Here is a 23,455-nt window from a genome sequence, read left to right on the forward strand (position 1 = left end):
TGGATGAACCTTGAGGACATTAAGTTGAGCAAAATAAGCCAGACACAAAAGGACAATTCACTGATATGACCTAATTATAATAAGCAAACTCAACAGTGCTAGAAACTAGAATGTAGGTTACCAGGAGATAAAATGGCAGTAGAAAATAGGGAACTGATGCTTAATTTGTGTGGAATTTCTAATTAGGTTGATTGTAAATGTTTGAAAATAGATAGCTGGTGTGCTGGTTTGAATGTATTATGTCCCCCAGAAAAAGCCATATTCTTTGATGAAATCTTGTGGGGCAGACAGAATAGTGGGGATTAAGTTGGAACGTTTGAATTAGGTTGTTTGCATGGAGATGCGCCCACCCAACTGTAGATGATAACTGATGGGATATTTCTATGGAGGCATGGCCCCACCCATTTGGGGTGGGCCTTGATCAGTGGAGCCATATAAATGAGCTGGCTCAAGGAGAGAAAACTCAGTGCAGCTGTGAGTGACGTTTTGAAGAGGAGCAAGCTTGCTAGAGAGGAACGTCCTGGGAGAGAGCCATTTTGAAACCAGAACTTTGGAGCAGACGCCAGCCACGTGCCTTCCCAGCCAACAGAGGTTTTCCGGATGCCATTTGCCATCCTCCAGTGAAGGTACCTGATTACTGATGTGTTACCTTGGACACTTTATGGCCTTAACACTGTAACTGTATAGCCAAATAAACCCCCTTTTTATAAAAGCCAATCCATCTCTGGTGTTTTGCATTCTGCAGCATTAGCAAACTAGAACAGCTGGTGATGGTAGCAAATTATTGTGAGTGTACATAACAGTGCTGAATTATGCATGCAAATGTGGTTGAAAAGGGAACTTTCGGGTCTTGTATGTTACTAGAAGGAAAGTTAAAGGATAAAAAATGGGACTGTATAACACAGTGAACCTTGATGTGGACAATGACTGTGGTTAATAGTACAAATATAAGAGTGTTCTTTCATGAATTATAACAAATATATGTCACTATTAAAAGGAGTTAATAGGGTGGTAGATAGGAAAAATATATCTAGTTCAAATTATGTACTACTGTTAACAGTAATATTTTAATATTCTTTCATCAGTTGTAACAAAGGTACCACACCAATGCAAAGTGTCAACCTAGAGAGGTATATGGGAATGTTGTATTTTTTACAACTTTTATGTAATCCTACAACCTACCTAATTAAAAAAATATATTTTAAAAAATTATGCTAAATGAAAGAAACTAGACACAAAGTACTACATACTGTAGGATTCCATTTGTATAAAATGTAAATATAAATAAAACTACAGAGACAGAATTAGATTACTGGTTTTGTAGGGATGGAGAAACAGAGGGATTGAGAGGTGTTTGCCAAGGGGTATGTGGTATTTCTTTTTGAAGTATAGAAAATGTTCTAAAAATTGATTGTGGTGATGATTTCATAACTCTGTGATTATAATAAAAACCATTGATTGTACACTTTGGATGGATAGTATGGTATGTGAATATACTCCATAAAACCACTTTAAAATTTTTATATTTAAGGGTAACAGGTCCTAAATAGCTAAAGCCATCTTGAAAAAGATGATTGAAGTTGGAGGACTCACATTTCCTGATTTTAAAACTGATTACAAAGCCACAGTAATCAAAACAGCATGGTACTGGCCCACCTAAAAGGGTGATGAGGGGGGAGGAGTGATGGAGCCAGGCAGCAATCTGGACCTAGGCAGCAATGTGGACACTGGGCCCAAAGCGGCCCAAGATGAGGAAGAGTCCAGGGTGAAGAAATGGCGACTCTTGTGTATGGAGTTTGCCTTGGTCACAAGGTGTGACACACCCGTGGCTCAGTGCTACTTGGCAGAGAATGTCTGGGAGATGGAAAGAGCGCTGAACTCCTTCTTTGAGCCATGTGTGTATGAGAGTGCCTTGGAAAGCCGTTCTCAGACCCCCTCTGAGCCTGAGACTTGTGTTGACCTAAGCAATGAAGATACAACTGATTCCACTCATTCTAAAATCAGCTCATCTCAAAATATTCACCAAGAAGATGGCAGTATGTTCTCTTTAATTACCTGGAATATTGATGGATTGGATCTAAACAACCTACAAGAGAGGGCTCGAGGCGTGTATTCTTATTTAACTTTGTACAGCCCACATGTGATATTTCTACAGGAAGTTATTCCTCCATACTATAGCTACCTAAAGAAGAGAGCAAGAAGTTATGAGATTATTACAAGTCATGAAGAAGGATATTTCACAGCTATAATGTTGAAAAAGTCAAGAGTGAAATTAAAAAGCCAAGAGATTATTCCTTTTCTGAGTACCAAAATGATGAGAAACCTTTTGTATTTGCATGTAAATGTGTCAGGAAATGAACTTTGCCTTATGACTTCCCATTTGGAGAGCACCAAAGGGCATGCTAAGGAGCGAATCAATCAGTTAAAAGTGGTTTTAAAGAAAATGCAAGAGACTCGAGAGTCAGCTATGGTTATATTTGCAGGAGATACAAATTTAAGGGATCACAAGGTTACCAAATGTGGTGGTTTACCCAACAACATTTTGGTTGTCTGGGAGTTTTTGGGCAAGCCTGAGCATTGCCAGTATAATGGGATATGCAAATGAACTCTCATCTCAGAATATCTGGTTCTTGTAAGCTTCGTTTTGATCAAATATTTTTCAGAGCAGCAGCAGAAGGGGGCCACGTTATTCCCCGAAGTTTGGACTTACGTGGTTTGGAAAAACAACTGTGGCAGATTTTCTAGTGATCACTGGGGGCTTCTATGCAGCTTAGATATAATATTGTGACCTGCTTTTCAAATATGAGTTTTAAACGTACTGTATAGTTTTGTTCTGGATTTTAGTGAATATAATTTTACCTGTCTGGAAAGATAGGTTTAATATGGAGGAATTAATATACTGATCACTGTAAAAGAAAAAAATCCTCCTGTGACTTTTATTTCATGGATTGTGTCCTCAGCTTTCAGAACTAAATTAATATTTACTTAAACTAAAGCAGGCCCATGTTGAGAATATGAGGACTCTTAAGGAAAGGCACAAATCCCATCAGAGATTTCAATAATGGTCACCCAGACAGCTGGGTTCCAGGCAGGGGGACAACATCGGCTTGGGGTAGACTTTAAAACTTGATTTTTTTCAATCTGGTACTAGAAATGTTAATATTTTAAATAAGCCCTCAGAAGTACTTTTTAATGTCATAAGAGTTACTGAGTCCTTGGAACCGGAACTTTTAATTATATATGGCAAATTCAGGTCATCTGAAATGAAACAGTTAAGTGGAAGACAGCTATCCTACATCAGACTTCCTTTATCAGCTAACAGTGTAAAAGAAACTTTACGATTTAAAACTCCTTGCCTCTTGTTCATGTTTATAGTTCTCTCACCAAAAGAGACAAAGTTAGGATTGATAATGATTAACGTCAGTTTATAGCAGCAGTGGACTGTTTTTCTAAGAAAAAAAGTAAATGTGTAAAGAGAAATAGGCTTTTAGTTTTGCTATTTGTAAAATTGAATGATTTTGCAAGGGGTGAATAAAGGGCACTTTAAATGTGCTTTAAAGAAACACTTCTTTGCACCAGAGTGCTTTAAATAAAGAATTTTACTTGTTTATTTAAAAAACAAAACAAAACAACAGCATGGTACTGACACAAGGATAGACATATAGACCTATGGAATTGAATTGAGAGCTCAGAATTCAACCGACACATTTATGGTCAACAAAGGGGCCAAGACCACTCAACTGGGAAATAATAGTCTCTTCAAGAAATGGTGCTAGGAAAACTGCATCTCCATTTGCAAGGGGGAAAAAAAGGAGGACCTCCTACCTCACACCTTGTGCAGAAATCAATTCAAAATGGATCAAAGACCTAACTATTAAGGGCCAGAACAATCAAACTCGTAGAAAAAAACATAGGGAAGCATCTTCTGGACCTTCCCCTTCACATACCATACAGTGCATCCAAAGTGTCCAATTAATGGCTTTTACTATAATCACAGAGCTGTATAATCATCACCACAATAAATTTTAGAACATATTCATTACTCCAGAAATAAAAACCCCATATCCTTTAGCAGTGGACCTTAACTATTGTGTTAGGCAATGGTTTCTTAGGCTTTATATCCAAAGCACAACTAGCAAAAGAAAAAAGATAAATTGGACCACATCAAAATTAAAAACTTTTGTGCCTCAAAGGACTTAATCATGAAAGTAAAACAACAACCTATACAATGGGAGAAAATATTTGGAAACCACATTCTCAATGAAGATTTAATATCCAGAGTATATAAAGAAATCCTTCAATTTAACAAAAAGACAAACAACCCAATTTTTCAGTGGGCAAAAGACTTGAATTGACATTATGATGGTTAGTCTATATGTCAACTTGGCCAAGTTACGTTGTTCAGTTGTCTGGACAAGCAAACATTGGCCTGAATGTTATTGTAAGGGTGTTTCATGGATTTAAATCATCAGTAAGTTGATCACATCTATGGCTGATTACATCTACAACCAACTGAGGAGATTGCCTTCAACAACAAGAGAAGTCTCATTCAATGAGTTGAAGTGCTTTAAAGAAGTAATGATTTCAGCAGTCAGAAGAGAAAATTTCCATGTCTTCGTCAGCCAGCTTCTCCTGAGGAATTCATCAAAAATCTTCATTGGGGTTCCCCACTTGTGGCCTGCCCTACAGAATTTAGAATTGCCCATCCCCACAGTGGCATGAGACAATTGTTATAAAAATCTGATAATATTTACATATATATATGTATATATACATACACACACATATTATATCCTGTTGGTTTTTTCCCTAGAGAACCCAGACTAATACAGCTTTGGTACTGAGGAACAGTCTTAAGGATGAGATTTCTGAGGTTTTTAGAATTGGTTCTCTAATCTGATTAGATTCAAAGGCTTTAATGACTTATATTAGGGTTCTCTAGGGAAACAGAATCAATGAGAGGTATCTAAGAATATAAGATAAAAGTGACTCACGCAACTGTGGGTATGCATGAGTCCAAATTCTGTAGGGCAGTCAGCAAACCGTCAACTCCAATGAAGATGTCCGATGAACTCCTCAGGAAACCAACTGGCTACTGTGACGAACTCCTCAGGAAATGAACTGGGATCTTCGAGGAACGTGTTCAATGAACTCCTCAGGAAATGAACTGGCAGCTTCGACGAACTCCTCAGGAGACGCTTCGCTGGTCAGCCGAAGAAGAAGTGAAGGTCCTCTATCTGTCTCGCTTATGAGTCTTCAACTGATTGATTGGATTAAATCCAACCAACTGCATTCTCTCATTGTGGAAGGAACGCCCTTTGGTGAGTCATCAGTCACAGCTGCAGCCAATTGACTGATGATTTAATAAACCAGCCTGTTGGTTTATTAACCAGCCAGGAATGTCCTCACAGCAATTGTTAGGCCAGTGCTTGCTTGACCAAACAGCTGGGTACTATCACCTGGCCAAGTTGACACATGAACCTAACCATTACATGACTCTATTTCCAACAATCAAGATGGCGCTGATAGTCCCTGGTATGAGTTGGCAATAGAGACACACAAAATATCACTACTGGATATAGGTACTCAAATGCTTGTAAGAGGCAAGGTTTGGGTGAGACTGTTTTTGACACCTTAACAGAGTTTTGTGGAGTTAAACGGTATAATGATGTTGGCTGGTTGTTCCTAAATAAGTTGGATACAGTTGTAAAAGAAATGGATGAGCTCAAGGCTTCAAATTCCTGACTTAAGCACCACATGAAGATATATATTTATATATCTCCTGTCAGTTCTTTTTCCCTAGAGAACCCTAATACAGACATCTCTCCAAAGAATATATGCAAATGGAAAGATGCTCAACATCATTAGCCATCAGGGAAGTGGAAATAAAAATCACAATGGCATACAATTTCACATCCATTAGAATGGCTATTAAAAAAACAAACATAAAGTAACAGGTGTTGGAGAGGATGTGGAGAAATAGGACCACTTATTCATTGTTGGTGGGAATGTAAAATGGTGCAGCCTCTATGGAAGACAGCTTTTCAGTTCCTCAGAAAGTTAAATATAGAATTATCATTTGACCTTGCAATCCCACTACTAGGTACATACTCAACATAATTGAAAGCAGGGACTTGAACAGATATTTGCACACCGATGTTCATAGCGGCATTATTCACAATTGCCAAAAGATGGAAGCAAACCAAGTGCCCGTCAACAATGAATGGATAAACAAAAAGTGGTATATAAATACAAGGAATGAAGGAATGAAGTTCTGAAATGTCATGACAACATGGATGAACCTTGAAGACATCACGTTGAGTGAAATAAGCTGGCACAAAAAGACAAATATTGTATGATCTTACTGATAAGAAATAATTTGAATAAGTAAATTCACGGAGTCAGAAACTAGAATACAAGTTACCTAGGGCTGGGGTGGGGGTATGGAATGGGAGTTCATTGGTACAGAATTTCTCTTTGGAGTAATGGAAATATTTGATAAATGGTAGTGGTGATGGTAGCACAATATTGTGAACATAATTAACAGCACTGAATTATATATTTGAATGTGGTTAAAGGAGGAAATTTTAAGGTGTATATATGTTACTAGAATAAAAAATTTTAAAATATCTATAGGACTGTACAAGATAGTGAACCCTGATGTAAACTATGGACTATAATTAAAAGTATAATTATAAGATTCCTTCATCAGTTGTAACAATGTAACCACACTAATGCAAGCTCTTTTAATAATAAAAGGGGGTATATGTGAACTCTGATTTGTTTGCATGATTTTTCTCTAAACCTATATATCTCTAATAAAAATTTTATAGCAAAAACAACACAAGGTACCTTTTAAAAACCACTAGGATGACTATAATTAAAAAAAAAAAAAAGGAAAGTAACCAGTGTTGGTGAGGATATAGAGAAATTATTAGGAATGTAAAATAGATCCACCATTGTGGAAAACAGTTTGGTGGTGTGTAAAATGTTAAACATAGTATTATCACATGACCCAGCAATTCCACTCCTAAGTATACACCCCCAAAGAATTGAAAACAGGTGTTCAAACAAAAACTTGTGCACACATGTTCATTGCAGCCCTATTAACAATAACCAAAAGGTGGAAAAAGGAATGAGGTACTGATGCTGTCTACAGCTTGGGTGGACCTTGAAAACATTATGCTAAGTAAAAGAAGCCAGACAAAAGGTCATACATTGTATGATTCCACTTAATGTGAAATATCCAAAATAGGTAAATCCATAGAGACAGAAAGCAGACTGGTACTTACAAGGGGCTGTAGGGAGGGGGGCAAATGGGAATATGTGCTTAATAGGTACAGGGTTTCCTTTTGGGGTGATGACCTGTTTTGTAACTAGATATAGTGGTGGTAGGACAACATTGTGAATGTACCAAATGCTATTGAATTACTCACTTTGAGGGATCATTTTATGTTCTGTGATTTTCACCTCAATAAAAAAAAATGTAATGAAATTAAAAAGATGTGAACTATGGAATTTTGGTTTCTGCTCCAATATGTAAAGAGCTGGGAAGTCATCACTCTTATCCTTACAACAAGAAAAAGTCTGGACAAACTTTTCTTAGATCCATCAGAGAATTATCGTTACAGGATAAACCACTGCCCCTAATGGGAGACAGTTGAATACAGAGAATCACTGCTTACCTAGAGCATAATCTTCTGAAGCCAATAACAGGGATACTTAAAGGGTAATTGGCTAATTGCTGGAGGCTCATGTGGACTAGCTTGAGAATTTAAAACTTGGGCCCATTGTTATGAGGCGTCCACACTTTCATGAGTTTTACCTCCATGAGCCCTACCAGATTTTGAGGTTGAAGATTGGAGAAAAATCTCCTCATGCTTTCATAAGGGGATGAGGAAAGTAACCATTTTGTAATATGCCCAGTGAATTCTATTCACTGTAACAAAGGCCTATCCTCAAGAATTACTTTACCAGAGTCAGACTGACTTGGGGGAAAGTAAATATCCAACCGTAGCCCCCTCTAGTTTTCTTTTCTCACCACAAGGGGGGAAAAGCTGAGAATCACTTGTGAAGTCACAGCCAGAGGGGCACAGATCCACTGAAAGACTGAGACCTAATCACAAGATTATAGAATACTTCCCCTCCTACCACACCTTACGGCCACATTAACAGAGCTCCTGTATAATAACAGATATTTACAGTTGAAAGAACTGCAAGGCTCAGCCCCCATTTTAGAAAGAATATTAGGGAAACCCAAAGCAACAGGGGAGACAGGAACAAGGACACTAGATGAAACAGAAGTCTCTGCTACTTACAGCTACAGCAAACAGTAAACACAGCTTACCTTTTAGCCAGATAAGCATAACATCTCATGCTAAATACCTATGTACCTTAGTTCCTATAACCCAGTTTGTCATGTCCAGCTTTCAACAAAAAATTACAGGCATGCTAAAAGCAAGTAAAAACTTGCCTTAAAAGACAAAAACAAGCACAAAAAACAGACTCAGATGTGGAAGAGATTTTGTAATTATCAGATTGGGAATTCAAAATAGCAATGATTAATATGCTAAGGGCTCTATTGGAAAAAGTGGATAACATGCAAGAGCAGATGGGAAATGTACGTAGAGAGATGGAAACACTAAAAAAGAATTAAAAAGGAAACGCTCAAAATCAAAGCCAGTGTAACAAAAGAAGAATACATTTGATAGCTTTGTTAGTAGGCTGGAATGGCTGAGGAAAGAGTCAGTAAGCTTTAAAATATTTTAATAGTAATTATGCAAACAGAAATGCAAAGAGAAAACAGAGTGAACACAATGGAATAAAATATCCAAGAAGTGTATGTAGGTCAATTACAAATGATGTAATATATGCATAATGGAATGCCAGTAAGAGAAGTTGAGAAAGAAGCAGAAGAAATAATTAGAAGTAATAATGACTGAGAATTTTCCAAAATTAATGACAGACACTGTTCTAGTTTGCTAATGCTGCAGAATGAAAAACACCAGAGATGGATAGGCTTTTATAAAATGGGAGTTTATTTCATGACACAGTTAGTCTTAAGGCCACAGAGTGTCCAAGGCAACACATCAGCAACCGGGCACCTTCACCAGAGGATGGCCAATGCCGTCCGGAAAACCTCTGTTAGCTGGGAAGGCAGCCGGCGTCTGCTCCAAAGCTCCAGCCTCAAAACGGCTTTCTCCCAGGACATTCCTCTCTAGCAAGCTTGCTCCTCTTCAAAACATCACTCCCAGCTGCACTCCGTGAGTTCCCTCTTGCTGAGTCAGCTCATTTATATAGCTCCACCGATCAAGGCCCACCCCGAATGGGTGGGGCCATGCCTCCATGGGAACATCTCTTCAAAATCATCACCCACAGCTGGGTGAGGCACATTCCAAGCAAATCTAACCATCACCAAAGCGTCTGCCCCACACAAGACCACAAAGATAATGGCATTTGGGGGACACAATACATTCAAACCGGCACAGACACCAAATCATAGATCCAGGAAGCTCAGAGAACATCAAGCAGGACAAATACCAAAAAATCTATACCTTCTCGTATCATATTCAACCTGCAGAAAGCCAAAGACAAAGAGAATCTTGAAAGAAGCCAGAGGGAGAATAACAACAAAATACCTTATCCATAGAGGAAAATGAATAAAAATTACATTGGACTTCTCTTTAAAAACCATATAAGCAAGAAGAGAGAGGAGTGAAATATTTAAAGTGTTGAAAGAAAAGCTTACTAAGCTAGAATTCTGTATCCAGCAAAATTATCCTTCAAAAAGGAAGAGGAAATAAATAAATACTCAGACAAAAACTGAGGGAATTTGTCACTAGTAAACCTGCCTTGCAAGAAATGTTCAAAAAAAGTTTTTCAGAGACAATGAAAATGATATAGGTCAGAAACTTGGATCTACATAAAGAAAGGAAGAGTGTTAGAGAAGGAATAAATGAAAGCATAATAAAATATTTTATGTTTCTTTAAAAAGAAACAAGGAATCCAATTAGAACATGGGCAAAAGATATGAAGAGACATTTCAACAAAGAAGCTATGCAAAGGGCAAATAAACACATGAAAAGATGTTCAATATCATTAGCCATTAGGGAAATGCAAATTGAAAATACATTGAGATATTAGTACACAACTATCAAAATGGCTGAAATTAAAAATAGTGATACCAAATGCTGATGAGGATGTAGAGAAACTGATTAACTCATACATTGCTGGTGGGAATGTAAAATGATACAGCAACTCTGGAAAGCAGTTTGGAATTTTCTTAAAAATTAATGATGCAATTACCATACAGCCCATCAATTGCACTCCTGGGCATTTATCCCAGAGAAATGAAGGCTCATGTTTACACAAAAATCTGTACATACATGTTTATAGCAGCCTTATTTGTAATAGACAAAATCTGGAAACAACACAGATTTCCTTCAGTGGGAGAATGGTTAAATAAACTGTGGTATATCCATACCATGGAATACCACTCAACAATAAAAAGAATGGACTATTGATACATGCAACATCCTGGATGAATTTTGTATGCTTAGTAAAAAAAGCAAGTTCCCAAAAGTTACATTCTGTACAATTAATATAATGTTCTTGAAATGACAAAATTATAGACATAGAGAACAGATCAGTGATTCCCAGGGGTTAAGACAGGGTGAGGAAGGCAGGAAAGTGGATGTGGCTATAAAAGGGCCACATGAGGGATCCTTGTGATTGAATTGTTCTGTACCTTGACAATGCCAGTATGCTGATTGTGATATTGTACTATAGTTTTGCAAAATGTTACCAGTCAAGAAAATTGGGTAAATATACCCAATATCTCTCTGTATTATTTCTTATGACTCTATGTGAATCTATAATTATCTCAAAAAAAAAAGTTTAATTTAAAAAAATCTATTCCCTCTTTGAATAGTAATAGGATTAGAGTTGGACATAGACTACATTTCCCGACTACTTTTGCCATCCTCCCTTATGGTCAGTTTTGGCTGTGTGATTAAACATTCACCAATGGTATGTGAATGGATCTAATGTTTGCCACATCTCAGTTGGGGCCTTTAAGAAAGTGGGAGTGACTTTTTTACACTCTATTTTCCTTTCTGCTGAATGGATAGAGATTCCAATAAGGCCCTAGGGGATGGTGGAGTCCCAAAATAAGAGCAACCTGGGTTCCTGAATCACCTCATGGAAGATAGGTATTCTCCATCATGAACACTCAACCTTGTCCTGCTATGTGGGCAAGAAATACACTTCTAATTGTGGTCACACCATTTCAAGTTTAGTTTAGTTTACCCTTTAAATATTTCTGAATCACTTATTACTCCAAATTTATACCTCTGGATCTGAGCTCCATTCTAGTATCTCCAGTTGCTTCTCTGACTTTTCCACATAGATGTTTAAGAGGTATTTTAAACTCAATGTGTCTAAAACAGAACCTTTGAATTACTCTCTAAACCTGTATTTCTTTAGAGTTTTACCTATTCCACAGTATCATCATCCATACCTGAGGCCAGACACCTAAATCACCCTTGACTTCTTTCACCTACTTACCACATCAATGCTATGTTAAAAATATATCCTTGTGGTGATTTGGAGCTGTTTGTACCCCGAAAAACATGTCTTAAACTTAAGACATGTTTTATGGGTATGAATCTATTGTAAGTAGGACCTTTGATGAGTTTACTGCAGTTAAGGTGTCACCCAACTCAATCAGGATGGGTCTTAATCCTATTACTGGAGTCTTTTATAAGAGAATGAATTTAGAGAGAAAGCCACAGAGGGAACATCAGAAGTTGAACATCACTGGAATCCAGAAGAGGGGGGATAGGCCAGGATAGGCTTCCATGTGCCTTGCCATGTGGCAAACTAAGGAGGAGGATTGCCAGCAGCCAGCTCCAGAATGCCGGAGTCTTTGGAAAGAAAACATCACCTTGATGATGCCTTGATTTGGACTTTTTTTTTTCCTGTCTCAAAACCATGAGCTAACTCCCATTTTTCAACCTAACCCATTGCATTGGTTTTTGCTTGAGCAGCCAAGGAAATTAAAACAATCCCCAATCTGACCTTTGTCTCCATCTCTTCTGCTCCCACTCTTATTTATATTACTCACTGTATCCTCCCAAGAAGTCTCCCTGCTTCCATTTTCTTCCCTTACCTTATAGTTTGTTCTGTACACAGCAGCCAGAGCTTCATTTTTAAAACATCCAACAGAATATTTCTCACCCCTTTTAAAACCGTCTAACAGCTTCCCATTACACTTAGAATAAAATCTAAAATCCTTATCTTGCTAAGGGGTCTTTGGGTGATTTAGTTACCTACTCCCTATCTAACATCAACTACTACTTTCCACCATGCTCACTTCCTTCTAACCACACTCACCTTCTTTCTGTTCCTGTCAGAGCAAACTCATTCCTACCATAGGGCATCTGTATTTGCTGGTCTCTCTGCCTGGAATGCTGTTTCTCCAGATGTTCTAGTTTGCTAATGCTGCCGGAATGCAAAACACCAGAGATGGATTGGCTTTTATAAAAGGCGGTTTATTTGGTTATACAGTTCCAGTCTTAAGGCCATAAAGTGTCCAAGGTAACACATCAGCAATCGGGTACCTTCACTGGACGATGGCCAATGGTGTCCGGAAGACCTCTGTTAGCTGGGAAGGCACGTGGCTGGCATCTGCTCCAAAGTTCTGGTTTCAAAATGGCTTTCTCCCAGGACATTCCTCTCTAGGCTGCAGTTCCTCAAAAATGTCACTCTTAGTTGCACTTGAGATATTTGTCCTCTCTCAGCTTCTCTGGAGCAAGAGTCGGCTTTCAACGGCCATCTTCAAACTAGTCTCTCATCTGCAGCTCCTGTGCTTTCTTTGAAGTGCCCCTCTTGGGTGTAGCAAGCTCGCTCCTTCTTTCTGATCTTACATAGTGCGCCAGTAATTTAATTCAGACCCACTCAATGGGCGGGCCAACACCTCCATGGAAATTATCCAGTCAGAGTCATCACCCACAGTTGGGTGGGACGCATCTCCATGGAAACACTCAAAGAATTACAATCTAATCAACACTGATAGATCTGCCCACACAAGATTACATCAAAGATAATGGCGTTTGGGGTGACATAATACATTCAAACTGGCACACTAGATAACTACATAGTTTATGAGAGTTTCGCAGACCTCTAACTTCAGGAAGTGTAATTGACCAATGACTGCAGCTGCCATCTCCGAAGTCCATCACCATGTTGGCTCTATGCCCACACGCCCCGTGGGCCACCCCCAGCCAATGACTGAGCACAGCAGGGATACTAAAGAAGACCTGTTTTTGGAAGACAAGGTGCTCCTCTAATGGCCAGCTTTAGCTTGAGGATTCCCCAGCAGTATTGCCAAACCCTCCTTAGACTGTGCAGCAACCTTCCTTCCCTCTCCTTCACTAAGGGTCAAACTTGCACCATGGTCTGGCAGCTCTGCTAGTCTCTTCTGACTGCCTCTCCATTTTCTCTCACAAAGGCTTTTCCCCTAATAAAATTCTTGCATTTTAAATACCATCTTGCTGTCTATTTCTCGGAGGACCCAGAATAAAATAGCTTGTTTCCTTATATCATTCAGGACTCTGGTGAAATGTTAGCTTTATTTGATTATCCTTGTATAATAGCTTTGCCATCTAACTCTATCTCCTTACTCTTCATTATTAGTCTTCATGGCACTTTATCACTCCATGGCATTATATTATGTATTTACTTATTTGCCTACTTGTTTACTGACTTTTCCAGTGCAATTTAAGTTCCATGAGGGCAGGATCTTTGTCTTGATTTCTGCTTATCCCTCCTGCCTATGACATACCTGACACATGGTAGAGGCTCAATAAATATATACTGAATGAAAGAATAAATGTCCATTAGTACAAGAATAATTAAGTAAATTATGATCATCCATATAATGGAATTCTTGTAGCCATTTAAAAAGAAAGAGAACTGTATGTGTCAAAAAGAAACAATCATCAAGATGCTCTTATGTGAAGAACACCAAGTACAGATCAGAGTATACAGTATAAAATGAGAGGGAAGAAAGATATACTGTACAGAAACATCAGTGTGCTTACAGATTTATAGAATATTTATGGAAACAAATAAACTGGTAACAGTAATTGTCTCTTGGGAGGGTACAGGATGATGGGGACTTATTTTTTCCTTTAAAATTTTATCAAAGTCATACATGCAACTAATTTAAAAGATCAAATGAATCTACAAAGCTGGTTACCAAAGCAGTTTCCAGCTCCCTACCCTCATTCCTCATTTCCTGCTATCACTTTCAACTCTTAGGTAATTCTTTGGTACTTAACCATAAATCTTGAAATAACATATTACTGTTGATAGTTTTTCAGTTTTTCCTTGTGAGGCATTATGTATTGACTTCCCACTAAGGAAGATGAGGAAATACCTCTCCTTTACCAACCCTCTTAATACACACACATGTGCTTCCCATCCTCACTTCCATCCTCCCAATATTGTTTGTTGTAAATTTTTATGATTACATAAATCCATTCACAACTGAGCCAGATAGTAAACTATGATTATTTTTCCTTTCCTATGTTCCTTTATAGGTTTTCTTGGAATTAATGCTTGTCTTGTTTTTCTCTTTGCTTAGGTTTTGGGTGTTTTATCACTAATTTAACCATAAATTTTCCCTCTGTTGTGTAAAACAGTATGTTCAACAGTATGTTGACTCTCAGTATGTTCACACATATTAGAGATTTTCTCAACTTCATCTTCTTGAGGATAGTTCTCCAGGAGCCTTCTGACCTGTCCCAATGTAGCTGGTTGCTCTCCAGTCAGGACAGATTCTGATCTTGAGATCTCCCTTAACCATCACTCTGAGAATTCCCTTTGTCTTCCTATTACATGGAATCCCAGAATCCTCTGTTTCCTGGGTCCCTTGTCTTTTTCTTCCTTAGTTTACTCCATCACTTTGGTGCAGCACATCCTTCAGTAGCTTCCTGAGAAAGAGTGCTTGGACAGTTAATTGCTGGTTTGGTTGAATGCAGGATTCTGGGTTAAAATTTTTCCCTCCAAATATCATTCAAATACATATATATATGTATGTATGTATATATACATGTATGTATATATATATACACATATATATATACATAGTGGAAGCTAGGAGATCTCCTAGCTTCCAGTTTTGTAATTGAGAAATCTAATGATATTCTAATTTTTAATCGTATTTTTTATTGTGAAATATAACATATAGTGCAATTTAACAAGAAGTTGGAGAGCAAATTTCAAAGAATGTTATGGTTACAGTTCCACAGTTTCAGTTATTTCCTTATTGTGAAATATAACCTATATGCAAAAAGGTAATAAATTTCAAAGTATGATTTAACAAGTAGTTACATAGGAAATTTCCAAAAATTGTATGGTTACAGTACTATAGTTCCAGTTATTTCCTTGTTGTGAAATATAACATATATAAAAAAAGGTGATAAATTTCAAATTACAATTTAACAACTAGCTACAGAGCAAATTTCAAAGAATGCTATGGGTTACAGTTCTACCATTTCAGTTCTTTCCTTCTAATTATTCTATGATATTCTAATTTTTAATCCTTTTGTTTGAAATTAGATTTGTCTCACTGGAAGTTTGTAGAATATTTTCCTTGCCCTCAATGTTATGAAATTGTTTGACATGCCTCAGAGTGGGCTTGATTTCATTCATTGATCATGGTACTCCATGTGCACCCTTAATCTGGAAATATATGTCCTTAACTTCTGGGAAGTTTTAACATTTTGTTTACTTAATGAATCTCTCACCTATGTTTTCTCTCTTTTTTCTTTCTGAAACTCTATTATTTGCATGTTGGCTCTCCTGGATTGGTGGTATTTTTGTTGTTGTTATCATTGTCATCATCATTATCATTATCATTATTGTGTTTTCAATATCCTTTTTCTCTGCTTTTTGGGAGATTTGCTTTATCTTTCAAACCTTATATTGAGTTTTTCATTTTTTGGCATTATACTTTTAATTCCCAAAAGGTCTTTTTTGGCCTCTGAGTATTCCTTTTTCATGGCATCCAGTTCTTGTTTCATGGATGCAACATCCTCTATCTCTGAAGATGTTAATGACATTGAGTTTAATGTCCTTCATATTAGAGACAGTCCTCAAATGTCTTTCCATTTGAAGCCTACCCTGACTTATCCTATTTAAAACTGTCATTCCCCTTAACCTTGCCCCTGCTTTTTCCAAACCCTTTTCCTGATTTTTAAAAACATTTTCACCTTTTTGTATTGTGAAATATAACATGCAGTGCAATTTAACAAGTTGTTCCCTCTCCCTTCTAGAATTTTAGCTCCCTGAGGACAGGGAATTTTTTTTGGGGGGGAGGGGTCTGTTTTTCTGTTTTGTTAGTATTCTCAGTATTTAGAACATCTAGAATATAATAAACACAGTAAGTATTTGTTGAACGTCTAGTAATCCCCTCATATATCAGAGCAAGTTACTAAAATGCTGTTTGGAAACCCAGTGCAAGTAGATTTGTGGGCTTGTTTAGTGTGATACGTTACTGTGGGGTGATCTTACTAGGCCGCTTCATTGGGGAACCTCTGTGTCTTCACTATTAGTTATTTTCTCTGACCTGCCTGAAGAGCATAAGTATGGCTACCAACATTATGGAGCCAAATGGAGTGAAAGGCTGGGGTTGAGGTAAGTTGGGGTGTGAGGTTTCAACACCCAATATGTAATCACTCATGTAATGCCTGGTTTCAGTACATTACTCCCTTTGCCCTCAAGTGTGCCTTGTGTCCCTAATTCGAAGACCTTCTGTTTTGCCTTCTGTGATGAAGAATCTGACTCTATTTTTGATGTTTGACTGCTGACAGCTTTCAAGCCCTACCACATCCCTTTACCCTTCTGCCCCATATCAGGTCAGGCCAATAAGAAAGCCCCTCCTTTGGCACCAGTGGGAAGCTCAAACACCCTGGCCCCACTCCTAACTATACTAAAACCCTAAGCCCATCTCCTTTCCCTACTCTCTCAAGCCTTTTTGGACCTGCTTGGGAACCACCGTGCTCTCCCAGTAAGCCTCATTATGTGAGCAGTAAACCTTTCCATACCCTCTTTTGGGTGGGTGGTTCATCCCATTTTGTGGGGTGACCACAACACCTTCTTCAAGGAATAATATTTCTCCAATCTTTTGCCAGGGTGGGGTATGAGCCTAAACTCCTGGGGAGAAAGTATGAGTGAATCTAGGGGTCTAACGGCTTCTTAAACTGACAGTCAATGAATCTTTCTGTTTTTAGCCCAAGTTCAACAGGCACAGGGTGTCCACCATTCTTGAGCATTAGGGCTATGGCAGTGTAAACGTTTTATCCCCAGTTTTCCCCACTTCTGGCTTAGAATTAAGCTTTCTTGGGTCTGCCAAGTCAGTTACCACTCATATGTCTCTTAACCTTCTCAAATTGTTGAATTGTTGTTGCTGTCGTTCCCTCTTTCTCTTTCTCTCTTTTCCTTCTTTTCTTTTTTTTTTGCCCCTTGTGGGTTTATGTCTTAAAAAAAAAATAAGAAAATCTCTTTACTGTTTTTTTTTTTTTTTTGGTGGGTATTTCACGAGGGAGCAAATGTAAAAGTGTTTTTTTCAATCCACCAGCTTTAATTGACGAGCCCTACTTTTCACTATATACCAGTTTGTACTGTTTTAACCTTTACCATCTATGAATGACTTTGTCAAGTTAAAAAAAAAAAAGAAAAGGAAAAGCTCCAATGGGCCAGAGGGAAATGCCTGAAGGAACTTTTCCACTAGTTGTAATAAAAGAGAACTCTGTCCTCACACATTGCCGGAAAGTGGATTCAGTACTTTTCACTTGAGAAGAGAGAGACAGGATCAGGTTAGGGAACTCTGAAGGTTCTTCCAGGGTAGTCTATTGTAGAGGAAAGGAATCTTAGGGCTCTCAGGAGGAAGAATAAGGCAAGAGGGAAGGAAGGCTTGTCAACCAAAGGCTCCTAGGAAAATCAACAGGCTTCTGAGGTGGGCACTGCCACCTTGACACTGTCATGTAGCTCATGATTGCTTGTTCCGTGAAATAAAAGGTCACTTTCTGACTGCTGAGTTAAGAGCTGTTTGTGGAGGGAGGTTTATCCTGGAAGGACAGAGCAAAAGAGAACTCGTTCTTGCTTTATTCCAGATCTTCACCGTGTCTTTGAACTCGTTGAAAATGATGGCTCTGAAATGTTTGGGCTATTCTCTGAGCCACAAGGCTGGCACCTCTTAAATGAGAGTCTCTCCAACTCTTGAGTGGGTACCTGCCTCACCCTAACCCGCTCCTGGTTCTCTGGATTTCTGGTCTCCTTTTTCTTCTGTAATGTTCTTGCTTCCACTGTCAAATGTGATGCTCAGCATTCTGTTCCTAGTAAGACTGTGTGTCCCCTCCTTTGCAAAAGTCTTCCCCCCACTTGTTAGGTTTTTCGGCTGTCTGGATATGTGCCTGAAAACATACATGTCTATGGCCCTTGACTTTAGCCACCCATGACCCACTTCTTTAAAAATGGGAAAAGATTAGAATAGGAAACACCAGAATGCATTATACATAGTAAAGGTAAGTAATTTTTTCTTGAAACTTTTGAAACTTGAAATATTTCTTATTGTATCTGGAATATTCTAATTGTTCTCCAGGGTGAAAAACTTTTGAAAGCCACTGCCCTAAGGAATCGCTGAGGGCAGAGCTTCCCTGATCTCCCTGATCTTGCAGGTGGGATCTAAGTTCTGATCCCCTCAGGAGAACTAAGACTTTGTCAGCTGGAGCCTGGTATTACCCTGCTGGGTCTGATAAGCTCAGGTGGCAGTTCTGGCCACAGTTAGCACTGGGAGGCCAAGAGGTTCTTCCACAGGTGGAAGTTGAGAGTGGAATTGAATCTGGCTGAGCTCATCCTGTAGGAAACACCATCAGGACTGGGCAGGGAGAGCAGCAGCTCTAAGACAACATGGGTCTCAGTAGCCATTCTTGGGGAACCAGGTCTCATGTCATCTTGTGGCCAGAGCCCAGCCAGATTAGGTGGGGTCAGCTCTGGGAGTGGACTTAATGCTGTGGCAGAACCTACTGGCCAGGGTGCCCTCCCTGCCTGGGTAGGAGGAGACTGAAGAAGTGGAATGTAGTGTGCCTTTGGGCACAAAGTCCTGATGGAGGGTATGAGGGAGTAGGAAAAAGGCAGGGCTGAGAGTAGGAAGTGTGAAAAGTTGAGGAAGGAGAACCTCTCCAAAGCAGGTCCTGGCATTGTCTGTCCCTTCCCCAACTTAGAGACCTCACTTTCTGGGAACTCTGTGGAGAAGGAAGGGGAAGCAATACTTGCCATTTCTCCCTACTTGTTCTGACCCCTTCACCCAGCCTTATCCCACATCTTGTTCCTAATTGTATGGAAAGGTAGGCGCTTTATGAAAATCCATGAAACCTTTATAGTTGGTTGGTATATGCAAGGAGATGACCAAATTATTCTCTAAAAATGTCACTACAGATTCTGTCAAAGGTTCCCTCAAAAGGCTCATCCTAAAATATATTAATAATTTTTTCACGTGAAGAGAATTCTAAGTCCTGCGCTGTGTCTGTTCATTTTGGGAATCATCAAATATTTCTAGGATTAAACTTCTTAGAATTTTCATGGTTCAGAGGAGAGTTAAAGGCTCCTAAGTGATGTATTATGTGTTCCCCAGGCTGTGTTGCTAATGAGAAAGATTAAAGACTACAGCTCTTCTTGGTGTCTAGTCTTGAACTTTTCTGGCAATAACTGTTCCCCTAAAATAGAATAGATCTGCATTCCAGATCCCTGCCTCCAATTGTTGTAAAGATCAGAGAATTTAGTATAAATTCTTCTGACTGGTTCCAATCTTTTCCACTTTCTTCAAGGCCCCTGACCTCATTCAGGGACCTCTCATTTTTGGTAGACAACTTTTTCTCCTACTTCTCTCAAAAGTATGAACTGCTTCATCTTCTCTCATTCTCCAAAAGTGTCCAGGTGTTCAGATACACTCTCCACATTTCCCTGTTTCTTTGAAGAGGTTCTGTTGGGTCACTTGGTTTTAAGTCACAGAAACCCAACTCAAGCAAGCTTAAGCAAAAATTTGCCTTTACCATAAAGGTCTTGGAGTATCGTGGAAATTTTTGTATGTGGCTAGATCCCTCCAGGCATAGCTGGAGGCAGGGGCTTTTCCATCTGGACTATCTCTTCTCTATACAGCTCTTAGGGATTACTTCATTGTTCTCTCTCATTATTGTGTAATTCTGCCTGCTCCTCCATCAACCTGGTGAAACAAGCTGCCATTAGTGCCAGGTTAACATTGCTTCCACTCCCAAAGGCATCCAGATGGAGTTGAAACAGCTCAGTTCTGATTCCAAATTCCACTAAGGCATTCTGATCAGCTACTTTGGGTCAAGACCAACTCCTGGACCAATGCACCCTATAACCATGGCTGTTTTCATGGTAACTGTCTAGATGGCGGGGTGGTGGTAGAAGGTGAACAGTCCCAGAAAATAGAAGCAAAAGGTCCAAGAAAAGGAGAGGATGCTAGGACAGGACAAAACACAAAACAATACATGTCTGTTCCATGTCATCCCTTTTCTCTAGCAAATCACAGTATCTTGAGTCTTCAATTCCATCTCTTCCTATATCCTTTGGGATCTAGTGTCATTAAATTACCCCCTTTTTCTTTTACATTTTAATCTGTTTCTTTACTTGGGCTCCTTCTCCTTAGGTTCAAATTTGCTCCTATACCAAAACACTCTCCATAATCCTTCAAGCTCCTGCCCAATCTAGGTACCTTCTCTGCCAAATGAATATCATCTGTCCCTTATTCATACTTTACTGCAAGCTGGCCTCTTCCCTCTTCACTTACGCCACCTCCACTTCCCCGAGGTGTTTCTTGGGGAAGAAAGCTGAAGAGAAGCATGAAGTTTATAGGCCATCAAGTCAGGCCCTTCCAGTAGGAATGACGTCTCTGATGTACCAGTGCTGACTCTCTCACAGCACATCTCAGGAACCAAAGAGCCCAGCCCCAAGAGGCCCCTGGGATTGTGAGGTATAGTAGTGACCAGTCCCTGACCTTTGCAGCTTCCTGGTTCCAGAGAGTCTGTGGCCACAGCATCACCTGGACTCTACCCAGGATGCTGAGAGTCAGCTTGTTTGCCAAAGCCTCTCTGGGTGAAAGTTACCTTCTCACGCAGAGGTCTGGGAGGACCTTCTCATGCAAGCGCTCTCTGACTTTGGCCTTTTGCTTTCTCAGATGGGGACAACCTTTCGTGCCAGTTCTGTGCCCTGTGCACTGAAAGGGAAAGGTAACAACCACTGGTTCAACCAGAACTGCTTCTATAAGGCTACTAAAGCCAGGCCCTCACACTCGTCACCAACCCACCTTTCTGCTGCTCTCGCTACCCTGAGACAATCTTGTAGGGTGCTTATAGGGACAGTCTAATTAATGGAGCCCTCTGTGCCTTTAGTTTTTAAACAACTTTTATTATGAAAAAAATTTAAACACATTCAAAGTGGAGAGGCCAGTTTAATGTGTCTACTACCCAGTTTCAACAATTATCCACTTGAGGCCAATGTTTTACCATCTGTACCTCCAAACCAGTGTCTTCCTCCATTATTTCAAAGCAAGTCTCAGATATTATATTTTCTCAGTAAATATTTTGATATGTATCTCTAAACAACGACTCTCCTTTTTTGTTTATTTCTGGTATTGGTCAGTGTGGTATAGTGAAAAACTTGGCTGCTCTTTGTTCTCTGTTCCTGGGGAAGCAACCTCTGAATCTTTGGAATTCCCTGTGATGGAAGTGTCTTTTGTTTTTCTTGTTGGGCCCAGCACCACACCTGGTAGTTCATAATGTAAAGAGATGACAGGGGGCACCAACCACACCTGCAGTCTTATGGTGGGGGGCTGACCACACCAGAAATACCAACTAGGTGATTGGGGAGGGGGAGGACTTTTAGCCCCTCTGTGAGGGGAGGGGGCTGCAGATTGAGCTCAACCATGAGAATATTAATTCTATCAATCATGCCTATGTAATGAGATCCCATATAAACTTGGGACACTTGGAACTCCTATGAGCTTCCATGATTAAGAAGAGACATTGCTTTGCCAAGAGGGTGACATGCTCTGACTCCATGTGGAAAGGACATGGAAGCTTGTGTTTGAGACCTTCCCAGACCTCACCCTATGTATCTCTGGACATCTTCTTATTTGTATCCTTTTACTACGATAAAGCTATGATGGTAAGTGTGCCAGTTTGGATGTAACATGTCCCCCAAAATGCCATGTTCTTTTTTTTTTTCATTTTTATTGAGATTGTTCAGATACCATACAATTATCCAAAGATCCAAAGTGTACAATCACTTGCCCCTGGGTACCCTCATACAGCTGTGCATCCATCACACTTAATTTTTGTTCAATTTTTAGAAACTTTTCATTACTCCAGACAAGAAATAAAGTGAAAGATGAAAAAAAGAAAAGGAAACTCTAATCCTCCCCTATCCTTAACCAACCCCCCTCAATTGTTGACTCGTAGTATTGATATAGTACATTTGTTACTGTTTATGAAAAAATGTTGAAATACTACTAACTGTAGTATATAGTTTGTAATAGGTATATAGTTCTTCCCTATATGCCCCTCTATTATTAACTTCTAATTGTATTGTCATACATTTGTTCTGGTTCATGGAAGTGATTTCTAGTATTTGTACAGTTGATCATGGACATTGCCCACCATAGGATTCAGTTTTATACATTCCCATCTTTTGACCTCCAACTTTCCTTCTGGTGACATATATGACTCTGAGCTTCCCCTTTCCACCTCATTCACACACCATTCGGCGCTGTTAGTTATTCTCACATCTTGCTACCAATACCCCTGTTCATTTCCAAACATTTAAGTTCATCCTAATTGAACATTCTGCTCATACTAAGCAACCACTCCCCATTCTTAAGCCTCGTCCTATATCTTGGTACCTTATATTTCATGTCTATGAGTTTACATATTATAATTAGTTCCTATCAGTGAGACCCTGCAATAATTGTCCTAATGTGCCTGGCTTATTTCACTTAGTATATTGCCCTGGAGGTTTTGTCTTCAACCCATTTTTTTTTAATATGGTTTTGTTCACTCACCATACATTCCATCCCAAGTAAATAATGGATGGTTTTCTGCATGGTCATACATTTATGTGTTCACCACCTTCACCACTGTCTGTAGAAGAGCATCTACATTTCTTCCACAAGGCAGGAGGGAGAGTCAAAGAAGGTAGAGAGGCAAAAGAAAGAGGAAAAAAAAATGACAGCTAGGAAGCAGCAAAAGGAAAGATAACCTTAAATCAAAGTACAATAAAGAATCAGACAATACCACCAATGTCAAGTGTCTAACATGCCTCCCCTATCCCACCCCTCTTATCTGCATTCACCTTGGTTACATTAAAGGAA

General features: G+C 39.1%; 1 pseudogene; it reads left to right on the forward strand.

The window, feature by feature from the left end:
* The first annotated feature begins 1,640 nt into the window (after window positions 1-1,640).
* Window positions 1,641-2,788, forward strand: LOC119505598 (annotated as a pseudogene).
* Window positions 2,789-23,455: the final 20,667 nt, after the last annotated feature.

Source organism: Choloepus didactylus, chromosome 10, assembly GCF_015220235.1.
Source record: "Choloepus didactylus isolate mChoDid1 chromosome 10, mChoDid1.pri, whole genome shotgun sequence".
Classification (NCBI taxonomy): domain Eukaryota; kingdom Metazoa; phylum Chordata; class Mammalia; order Pilosa; family Megalonychidae; genus Choloepus; species Choloepus didactylus.